Source organism: Haplochromis burtoni, unplaced genomic scaffold, assembly GCF_018398535.1.
Source record: "Haplochromis burtoni strain Fernald_Lab_line unplaced genomic scaffold, NCSU_Asbu1 Contig_722, whole genome shotgun sequence".
In the NCBI taxonomy this organism is placed as follows: Eukaryota; Metazoa; Chordata; class Actinopteri; order Cichliformes; family Cichlidae; genus Haplochromis; species Haplochromis burtoni.
This window is the reverse complement of record NW_024583083.1, coordinates 71,681-83,992: the sequence shown is the minus strand read 5'-3', so window position 1 is coordinate 83,992 and position 12,312 is coordinate 71,681.

Below are 12,312 nucleotides of genomic sequence, written 5' to 3'. Positions count from 1 at the left end.
TCCACCTAGCTTCCAGAATAAACAGCTGCTCCAGCCTGATTGTGTCCAGACAACAGGGACCGAAAGCTACATACTTTGTCTATAGTGAGTCCAAGACTATGCTCTCCCCAGTGGACATTTAATGTGCATTCACTAACTGTTGCTTTCACTGAGAGAGAGCAGAAATGAGGGAGCATAAATGGAGTAGCTCTACCAGTTTAATAAAGTAAGAATGGATTTTGGGAGATCCCATATTAATAATATGAATAATACTCCTGGATTTACCAGATTTTGCCCTGGGGGGTTGATGTTCTTTGATTAGTTCTGCAGTTTGCAAACTGTTAGACAGACACATTATCAAGCCCATTGTAGTCTCTTAAAATAAAACACTTTATGAAAGTTTCAAGGTCATTAGTGTTGACTAGGGCTTTAGAGTAAAGCAAATTTCACTAAATCAGGCGGTATATACTGATATGATATTACATATATATACTGATATGATAAGATTTTAAAAAGATGACAAAAGTAATCTGGTCTCTTTCACTTATAGAAGCATAAATTGAGTCCTGGTGCAACATATGGATTCATTTGATCTCAAAAGTGTTTGAAGGGGTAACAGGGTACTCTGTTACGTTCCACAACTGTGCATGATCTGGCTTTCAAAGTACTGCACTACATATGCCTGATGGTTAAGAAAAAAATGTGGACTACATGCAAAACATTCATCAAATGTCATGTGATGATGACACTTTTGCTGCATGCCTTTTGCAATGTGTGCCGTTAATTTCAAATTCAAAGCTGAGCAGATCAACGCTACTGTGGGTTATTTTGTGTAGGTAAGTAAGTAAAGTTTCTTTTTTTAGCACTTTTCATAGACAAGCAGTCACAAAGCGCTATACACAAAAGGCTAAAATAAACAGAACGTTAGGTACCAAAATAGACAATGTATACAAAAAGTGAAACACAGGTAGGTAACAGGTAGTTTAAGATAAAAATAATTAATCAATTAAATAAATAAAATAAAATACATGCATGATTTTTTTTTAAGTTATAAAGAAATAAACTAAATAAATTATTATGAATAAATTATTAGCCATAATTTTTCGTTCTGTTACTTATACAACACTGTGGAAGCAGGGGAAGAAAAGGGCGAAGTAATTATATGCTAATAGAATTCGAAAACAAAAAAAAAGCAAAAAACAAATACAAAAAATAAAACAGGTTGACGGCGACCTCACAACACAAACAGGACGCGCACACACACACACACACACACACGCACGCATGCACGCACGCACACAAACACGCACACACGCACGCACGCACGCACACAAACACGCACACACTCACACACACACATGTTAAAAAAAATAAAAATATGAAAGCTGACAACACTGTTTCTTCAACAAAGCTTGTCATTGATGTTACCATTGAAACACTAGGCTAAATATATATGACATTGTTTGCTGAAGTATGTCTGGGGGATGCACTGCTGTATATATATATATATATATATTGACAAAGCTGTATAAATTATTCATGCCAGATAATCTGTTTGTTGCTGCAGAACGGAGAATTCTTGTATATAAGTATTATCTGGCTTAAAGATTCCTTATTATTGCTAGACTTATGCGCTTGCATGTATTTGACAAAAAATGGAAACATTTGGGAAGATGTGAATTGATGTTTTCTACCAGGAATCCAGTTAAAGCTGATGGAATGTCTATTTGAGCCACCATAAAGCCAAGGATGGAGAATCAAGCCACCCCTAATAGGTTTTCCACTGTTCACTGATTGTCTGTTTGTGAGTTTTCAAGACCACTGTGCTAAGATATGGACTTGACTAGAACACAACTACACAGATAGATACTAGTCATTGTTAGTCTCTATGAATATCTAAGGTTACTTTGAGTCAGCATATAAATGCCACATTGGTAGACCAATGGACAAAATGTGGAATTGAATGTTATTTATGCGCGATCACTGGCCAACACATTTTTCGAATGCTAGCAAAGCTATGAATACACATTAAAGGTATATATCGGATATGATGGACTGAAAAAAGTAGGATAAGGCCATTATGAGGATATATGTTGACTTTTTTGTTCCTGTTTAATCTCTGTGGCCACCATCCCCTTAAATCAAATTTCGGCTGCTCCTTGCAAAAAGACCGGTTGGTACAGCAGGTCGTCGGGACTTAAACATTGGATGTTTTTAATATTTAATCCAGAATTTTTTATTTTTGTTTACATCAAAAAGGGCCAAGAGTAGAAGAAACAGCTCAAAAATGAATGTTTAGAGCAACGTGAAACCTTAGGCTCACAAGATTGCACTCTAAAAAAAAAAAAAAAAAACCTTACCCATGTTAGATGTGAGCATCCACTGTTGCAACAATACAGAGATGAGAGAAATGTTAGTTCTGCTTTAAAGACCAGCAAAGTCTGCATATGGAGAATGGAGAGGCTGAGTAAAGCCAGTTTGTGGTTCATCCATTTTCACACTCTTTAAACTTTTGATTTTAATCATTGGTTAGGTTTTGACATTGAAAGTACTTGTTAAGGATTAACCACTAAAGCTGAAAAACAAGACACGTGGAAAAAATGATAATCATAATAAATAACATGTTCAATAGGGAATAGGAAGACACATAAACTTATTTAATTCCACCACTTTCCCTCTATTTAGTAACTAATAATCATATTTTTTTCTTCCTGACCTATCCTATCACAAATCCTTTCTTCCAATTTTTTTTATATGGATTTGGTTTTATAAACCCAGAAAAACTGAAATTACTTGGTTAATTTTAGGAAAATGTTGGGATTTAGGTTATAATATCCTCTTTCACTACATTGACCGAATCACTTTGTCATTAAATATCATTGCTTGTAAAGGATACCTTGGAGTCACGTTCAAGGCAAGCTCTCAAAGGTCACATTGTTTCTATCATCGGCACAACATTGGCTTTAAAAAAAAACAGCTGTATTTGACAGTCTGGTAATAAGAGTTTAGTTCTTAGCAAAAATGAAAAAGTAGTTTGAGATCCACATGCATATAGGACAAAATTGCACAGTTTTCCATAGACAAAGGCTCATGTCTGTTAAAGAAAACAGTGTATGATACAAAGCCACTAATGTACTGAATGTGCAAAATTTCTTTTTCTAGGACATAGGAGTTTTATTTTGTTTGCAGTTGCCTTCTAGGCCATCCGGGAGTCCACAAGGGGCCAAACAAATCCAGAGTCCACATACATAGGCATACTGATGCACACAAATACACACAACCATACATAGTAGCTTGGTTCCAGTATGAAGCAAGTCAGCAAGTCAGTGCACCTAGGGGATAGCTTTAGCCACCAGCCACCAGGCCCAAATCCACTGACTGATCCAGTGCCCAGACTGTCAGGCCCTGCCCAGCCACCGCACAATCTTTCAGCCTTCACTAGCTGCTGCGGAGCCTCTGGTACTTCACACTGCGTCAGTAAAGACAGCACTGGGGTGAAAAAACAAAGGGATAAAAAGAGAAAGAAGGAAGTGCTGTGATGCACGCAAAACCTTTAACGTTACTTGAGAGATTTAAGGTGGAATACTTGGAACAGACAGATCTGATGGAACATCAAGCTGGTTAATCATTAAAGCATATGGAAAAAAGTAGTTTGGCACCTGAATCGTCTCTGGATTCAACAACACAGTTGCTTTTGTTGTTAGTCTAGCTTGAATAGTGGAGCACTGAAACACTGCTAATTGTTAGGAAGTACTGTTTTTGAGTTCATGTCAAAAGGTTGGAGACAACAGCTTCCTTTTGTGCTGTCTCCCTATTAGAGGGAAATGTCAAAGCATCAAGGGTGCTGAAATATTGAGGCAGAGAGAGCTGGAAACCAAAAGACGCCTGTGTCACTTCGTCTGACTTCTGATTCGACGCATATGAAAGAAGGAGGCTAACTGAATTGATTTGTACATGCTGATATTCTCATTCGTATTTTTTGAATAAACTGTAATTATCTTGACTATTTGAATAGAGGGCAAATGGTTCCTCTAGTGACTTGCAGATCCATTATTGCCTGCCTAATTGGCTTGGCAAGCCTTGCCCCCTCTTTCCCTCGCCTGTTCACTCAAAGATTAAAATCCAGCAGTGATTTTTAATTTGAAATGGAAGAAAGTGCAGTCAAGATGATTAGCCACAACTTAAAAAAAAGACAGCCTTGTTTTAGGTAATACACCTCATATGCTGCGCACCAATGAATGTGGCCCCTGAATTAGCAGCATGGCACCAATTATTTATTTCTTAAGAACCACAATTTATAATTTTTTACTTTGTTTCTCACTTTGTTATTTGTGAAATAATTGCACACATCACAGCGTAACATTCAAAAAACCTGAAATTTTGCAGTCTTTATTAATCATTTGTAAAGTATTTGCAAGTGAGCAAAGATGGAGCATGTGGGAAAAAAATGCTCAGTCAATGGCTGTTTTGATAATGAAGAATAAAAATAGATGCTGCCAGCTTTTTAAAGCCCCACTTGGCTTTGCATCTACCTCTTTCACCAGTTCTTTTTCTTCAGGTGTTCAAAAATTGATCCTACATTCTCTATTACTCAGGGTAAAGTCGATAGATATTGTTACCCTTATAATAATGTTTAAAAGTGTTCTTAATATTTTGTCCTCCCCATGCAGGAGTTTGCTAGTGTCCTCCATGCAAGCTACTGACGATTGTAGCAATATGTTAGCAACCACTGCAATCGAAAGAAGCTTTTTGATGTAGTACCATGTACCTCTTTGTCACCAATTTTACACTAGTGACTGACAGCAACCTTCAACAACCACCACACACTTTCCCCTAGTGAATAGCAGTATCCACAGGGTCAGCCCATACAGAAAAGATACATATAAATCTTATAAAGTTTTTATCTGTCTTGTGTGAAACTTGTATGAAAAGCATACAAGAGTGAAAACAGATATAAGATCCCTTGAAAAATTATATAAATGAAACTTGTATGTTTTGGATACTTACTAAAACAATATATGAAAGTAATGAGAAAGTGGCCACTTTCATGAGTAAATCATATAAGTTTTTACTATTTATTTCAATATGGGAGTGTACAGTTTCAATGGCTAAGTGAATGAAGCTTTAGTGATGGATTTTATCTTGACTGCTAGCACCCTCCAGCAACCACTTGCTAACCACTCAGGGAATACATATTTTGTTTGGCAACTGGTAGTTGATGGTTGCTGACCAGTTTCAGTCTCTAGGCCTAACTGACTTGAATCTAAGCAATACCAGAATGAGACAGGTGGTAGTTTGCTGTTGCTAGTAGGTGGACTAAAGCTGACCAAAGTCCAAAGAATCACAGTTTAATTATATTTAAGCATTTATTTATGTATATTTTTCCTTCATAAATAAATAGTTCTAACCCTAGGCAGATTGTCTCTTTCTGTTTCTGGGAATTTGCTGTAGAAATTATCATGACACCAGATTCAGCTAAATGTAAAAACTGTAAATCATACTGGAATGTTTAAAATCATGAAGAAGAGAAATTGGTGCATGGCGCGGAAGGTATGCCTTTCCCTACACTAAGGTTTTACCCTTTGATAGCAAGTTGTCTTGTACCCCCTCCTACTTCTACCCTCCAGATAAAGGAACAGAGTGTGTTGCTTTACTATCAACAAGCAGCCAGGCTGTCCTTGAGGAATCCAAAGAAGCAGAAGAGAAGATGCCAAACAGAAAAAGGTCGTCATGTTCCAAAAAAGGCCTCACCTAACCTGATCCCTCCGGGTCTTCACATAATAGTGGAAAATTCAAATAACGCAGTGTTGAATTTCAATTTAAAATAAAAATGAAACATTGTAACATAAAAACAAAGTTTATCTCTGGGTTTAAACAGCAAAGGCAGATTTATTTAAATGACTAGCTCTACAGTGTGATGCCTCATCTTATTGCCACTCTTCAGTGTCACTTGTTCATGTCTCTCTTTTATTGTTGGACTTTTTTAGTCACTTAGTCTTCATTCATTTCAGTTAGTTTTACTTTCTTATATCCTGCCCTCGTGTGTTGCCCTGTGTCCTGCTAGCTCCTTGTGTATTATTCCTGTGTTCCACATATAAGATGTAAGTCCACTGGTTCCAAATGTGAACATTGTGACATCCGGATGAAATGACAACTGCCTTTCCATCAGCTTCACTGTAACAGCCAAGTAATGAGGGCTGTATCTAATGATCAGACAGATCTTAAACCATTCTAGCAAGTGAAGCAACTATAAATGTGAGTGAAGACAACACATATATGCATGGTATGCATACGAGTGCATTGCTTTTTAGTTGGACAGGTAGATGTGTGTAGTATACGTTTAAAAAAAAATATGGAGCCACAATCTGAATATGTTTTTATCTGCGGTAAAAAAAAAAAAAAGAAAAGAAGGAAGAACATTCTCCCTGCACAGCGTGAAATATTTACTTTACTAAGATATATTTGCTTTGCAAATTCCAACCATATCTTACCCTTACTGGTAGTGGCTCTGATAATTTCCCTTTTAACTTGTCTGTACCTGCTAAAAATGACCAGCTCCCAGGGAGTTTTTTAACACACCGCTGTGCAGACTTAGAGTTTATATAGTGTATTTGCTGAACTGGAAATACTGCTCCTCGTAGCTACCCTTTCAGAGTGAAATAATAATGATCCAAGCATCTTAAAAGCACAGACGTGGATTTAGCTTGCTAATGACTGATTTCTTGACAGAATGATTAACTGACTGACTAGACAGTTAAACTTACAAAGGCATAGTTTGTTGCCTGTGCATCAAACCCTAAAGTGCTCCCATAACCTTAAATGCCTTCATGCTTGCTGACTCCAGTCAAATGAATGGACTAGACTTGGTTATGGTTCACTGCTTTTGTTCCTCTGTGCGGGGAGCTAATAAGTCAATCCCATCCACTCCCTGATACATGGAGGATGCACTTATCGCATTGTCAGCAGCTCATTTCATTAAAGCCTCTGGTTAAGTTTGCATGTTACCGATTCAACATTTTTAAATTACCTTGCTAAGGCCGGCTCGTGCCAAGTCACGGGGAAAAACAAAGGAAAGGGCTCCCTGTGCAACCCTACCATGCTGCTTTGGCCATCAATCATGGCTGTCAGAGCAGCTGTGCTCCCGCTCTTTGGTGGGAACTCACACCAGAGCTCTACATCATCCGGAGCTGTGATGAATGCTCAGGCTTTAGCTCCAATGCCTTTCATTAGAGACCGTGCCATCGACAGGTAACGTTGCCACAGAATAAGTGCAAATGATATCAACTGTCATAATGGCACTGAAAATATTTCATTTGACTGAAGCCAATTTTAATGCAGTTATTACCACTATAAGAGGAAAAAACTATCACTACATGACATTTAACAATTTTCTAATACTTTCCCCACCTTGTTAGGAGAAGAAGGCCCACAGATATATAAGGATAAAAAAAATTACATCAGCTTCTGAAAAGTAATGCCTGAAGTTATGTTACATCAGTTTGAAAATGACCAATAAGAAAATCTGTTTTGTGGAGTTTTCCAGTTTTTTTCTCATTCTTTCTTGTAGAATTTATAAATCTAGTTTGACCCCATGACGAAAAAAACATGCTCAAGACACAAAGGTGAAAGTCTGATATATGAATGTGAGCATAAAAGGAAATTACTGTAGATTACAGCGGGTTCAGGAGTCCCCCTTTTTTTCTTAGAAAAACATTTTTTTGTCCTCAGAAAATCCATCTGAACATGCCTATTTAATATCATATAATTTAACAATATGTACTGAGACCATATTTGCTACTTTTAGAAGCAAAACAGTGTTTTTAAGTTTCTGAGACTTGAAGTGGTTCGGTACTCTAACCCATTATTTTGCCAAGGTGAACTTACAGAAAAGGATGTGTGAGGCAACGTTCATTACCACTCAGTAAAAGAAAACACACACAGTTGTAACCTGTTTTTTCTGAGGTCCATTATTGAATCTTGTGCTTCAGTGTGAGCCCTACACTGTTACGTGGAAGCCATATCTCCAGATGCATGTTTCTGGAGAGAGGAGGTCTGTCGGCTATTGAATCGACTTTCTGAATTATCAACTTCTCAAGCAGTTTGTTTGTTTAGTGACCTGACTCATGAAACAGAATTTCCTCACCCTTGTGGTTGGAGGTATTCTGTGATATCAGGTGGATATTCTCAAACAGCAGAACAGCTATGGCGTTTTATATTGCCTAGACCACATCACTGAACCTAGACACAGTACTCTCATATTAGAGATCAGTTCTGTCTGGAACTATGAAAAGTTTGGATTCCTTTACAGTACTGTGCAAATTTGCGGTTCAAAACATCAGTAGGAGAACGTCAGCTCAGCTCAGAGGTACAAGAGTCTACAGCAATCAGTAAACCATGGCGGAGGTGGTGTCTTGTACTTTGAAGGCGATGTTGGGGATTAGAATTAATAGAAAAAAGAGTTCAAACTGTGCTATAGAAAAAAAAAATGTAGTGGTCGTGACAAATTAGCATGATTTTTTTCTTGGAGATAAAATGTAACTATTTAAAATAACTGGCTACCTGAGAATTAAGAGTTATCCTTGAGTTTTTAAAGCCAGTACTATTTCTGATAGTACTGCTATGTAATTTTCACTCTTATTTATTGCATGCAAACGGCAGTTCTTGCCGCCATCACATCAAAAGCATCAATATAAAGTTTATCAGCTGTAAAACTGTTCAAGGACAGCTTCTAAAATGTCTTCAATTAATATATTTCAGTAAGAAACATCAAGAGGCATTTTGTGGGCTAGCCACACATTATTAATGTTAATATGTTTTTTGTATATGTTAAATATAGCTTCCAAAAAGCAGAAAATGGGCTTGTACTGTAGCTTTGATGGCAGTTGCGTTAAATGTGGCACAGCAAGGACTGAAACCATTTAGTGGTGTGATTGGTGGAGTGACACTAGCAGAAAGCAACAAAACGCTTTTGCTTCCACATCCTATCCATCCAAGCTTGTCTCATTAGCCTTCGTTCCATTACAGGGCCAAAAACTACATCCAAGGTTGTTTATGTAAAGCAATTTCTGGACTGCATCTTGTTATCAGCAGAGGAGATGTGCCAGTTGGATTGTACTGTCAAAGTGAAATTGTTTTTTAATTTCACATTATCAGGTTTTTGAATGGATCCTGGCCCCGAAGACCTGTTCTAGACCTACTGGGTTATAACGGAAATTGCTAGCAGCACCAATTGGCCTCTGGACATGCAAGCCAGATGAGACTTCATAAGTTAATCATACCACAATCCATATCAGGCTCTCTGCTGACAAAATAATTTGATTTCTATTAAGGGAAACAGTCAGAATTGCCTTAAAATAATGTAAGCCTAAATGATGAGGTTGCTTTAATGTTAAGCATCTCACTCGTTTAATTTACAGCTATATTGCACATAAATGCAGTATTTTATTACTTAGTGTTTGTCTGATGTCATGTACTGCATTAACAAATCTCCAGACCCAGAAAAGGAAATTATTCAGAGTTAACATCCACTTGTATACACTGACAAACAAGTCAGCACATTAAAACACTGACTGAAATCTTTTTCTTTAAATGGAAGGGGATAAAATGTAAAATGTCAAATTGGAAAGAACAACCAATGGTGTATATCCCCAAAGAGATGTTTTCTTTTAGGCACATTTCATTATTTCCTCTACCCACTGCTTTTGGCTCATAGCCTGACTACCAGAAGGCTTTTTCTCTGATATCACAGACAGCCAAGTCCAGAACACAGTAAGACTGAAGTGTGTGAAGTGCATAAAAACACAATAAATTTATGATTATTGTGATCAGCACTTCTTTGAATAACCCCCTCTTTTTTTGGTCCAATGAAACAAAAAGTTCAGTCTTGTTTCCTGGAAAGAAATATGCAAAGCTCATTCGTTATAAATCTATGTCAAATTAAATATAAGGTAGCAACATTTCTTCCCATTTTCCTGAAAGATTGCCACACCGTGTCAAAGATGGCATTTCAACATTCAAACTGAGATCTTTTTCTGTTTTTGTTAGAAATAAACATTCATTTTGAAGGTTGTGGACATTCAGTGTTGTGAAACACATTAGAAAAAAGTCTAATATCCATTTGGATTAATTACTAGTATGATTTGTTATAAAAAAAAAAAGACCAATATTTCAAAAGTAAAGATAGGGGGGTTTCACCTCTCTGTAAAAGACATTCTGCCTGGCAAATGTTTTAATAATTTATGCCTCAAAGGTTTAAATTCTCATCTAAGATTAAAGATGATTATGTCCCTCCCAACAACATGATATCTTTGGCTTTTGAAAAGTTCTCTCCAAAGTCCTGTCAATCAGGGTCCCAAAACAGCAACATAAATACAAAACCAAGAAATATTTTTATTCTTACTTTCCTCTATCATATAGAGTTATGGATAGTTCTCTAGGACTAGCTTGTGCTTTGACCTCATAAGATTAAGAATATCATTAAACTATTTTTGGAAATGATGACTGCTGCATACTCCAGCTAAAGAGAAGACTGAGAACCCAGCCTGTTTTCAGCACATAGTTCAACACTATCAAGCATTATGTGGTGACAACACCAGCATGAGTAACCTGCATAACTGTGAAGGCACCATTAATGCTGAAAGATATGTATACAAGTGTTTAAGCAATCTATAGAGAGGAAAGGCAATACAATGCTAAACCCTATTCTGTTCTTTACTTCAGCATGGATAACAGGATCTAAACTGCCATACATGTAGTCTGGACTTGTTAGCCATTGAATTTATTCTGGCACATTGTGAAAATAAAAAAAAATTAAATTAAAACTACATCTACTAACAATGGCAAATTTTTGATGTCAAATTGAGCTTCTTAGTTATCAAATGTTTACATAAGAAAGAAGAAATGAAATGACACCACGTAACTGGAACATGTTGCTTACATTATTAAACTGATCAAATTGTTTGATTTTTATCATTTTAACTATAAAGAATTATGTCAGCACAGCTTTGATTCCAAGAATCAAAGCCATCATTATGCCCTGACCTACAATATTACCAAAGTGTTTTAATCTGTATCTACTAGGAGTTACAAATGTTCTTATTAACCAGATGTAGTTCATTAGTCTGAGGTGTGCATTCACAGTCTAAATATGGGCAGCAGCAACACAAGATGATATCCAATGCTGTGCTAAGATTTAAGTTTCCAAATCTTTGTTCCATGTAAACCCACTGATGAAAATAATGTAAACACATGAAAAAATTATGATATGGCATCTTTTCTTAAACATTATTCATTATTTATTCCTTGTGAATCAATATTTCAAGCATTTGTGGGCATCTAATGAGCAAAATTATGTTGATTTTTTTTTTTTGCATTTTTCTGTACCATTTTCAAATAGATATTAAATATATTAAATGTGTTTCTATAACTATTTACAGCATGCTGACTATACACAATAGCGTGAACTTTAATTTGCATTTGATATCTTGCCTATTTATTCCAAACCTATATTACAGTACAATGTGCTTTATGCTGCAGATCTATGGTAATAACTTTTATGTTTGTATGAACCCCATTAGCCTGTGTCAAGCAGCGATTAACAGCCACACACACAGATGGTAACATATGTGTTTGCCCACAGAAATGTTCCCTGACACACGCCGGTGTGTGCTGATGAAAATGTGATCATATTTAAAGATACGTCCACACACATACTGTGACCACCATACTTTATTGAAGCTATCTAGCACTCTCCCTCTATCTAGCTCTCCCATCAGCGATACACAAAGTCATTTAAGGCAAAAAATAATTTAGGACAGCTACACCCCCTTGCTATGATGCCATGATGCCTCTCAGGGGAGCCTGTCATAGTCCTTTCCAGAGGGAGGAAGCAAAAACCGTGCCGCATTAGTTTTTTTTCCATCGCTGTATTCCAGCTGGGGTTCCATAGATACTGATTTGTCTATCCCCACAGGATAGACCACTCTTAATACGATTACAGAGCTAGAGACTTTAAGATAATTCAAAGCATCTCCACGGTTAATTCTGAGAAGGCGGCATGGATGCCACATCCGCTTATTGTCGTTCCCTGCATGCTAAAGAGAGCATAAGAGTTGACTTATTACCACACAATACTGACTAAGTGGGAAATCTCTTTGGACATGGCGACCCACCATATGCTAGATTTAATTTGATTTTCTTTTTAGGCTTTAGTTAAGTGCTTCTAAAGTTTCTTGTTCCACAGCAAGAGGGTAAGAGGGCAGCTGTGGCTTTGACTTGAATTGGTTCTTCAAGAAAGGGCAAATAAGCCACGAGTTTGCTAAAATACAGAACACT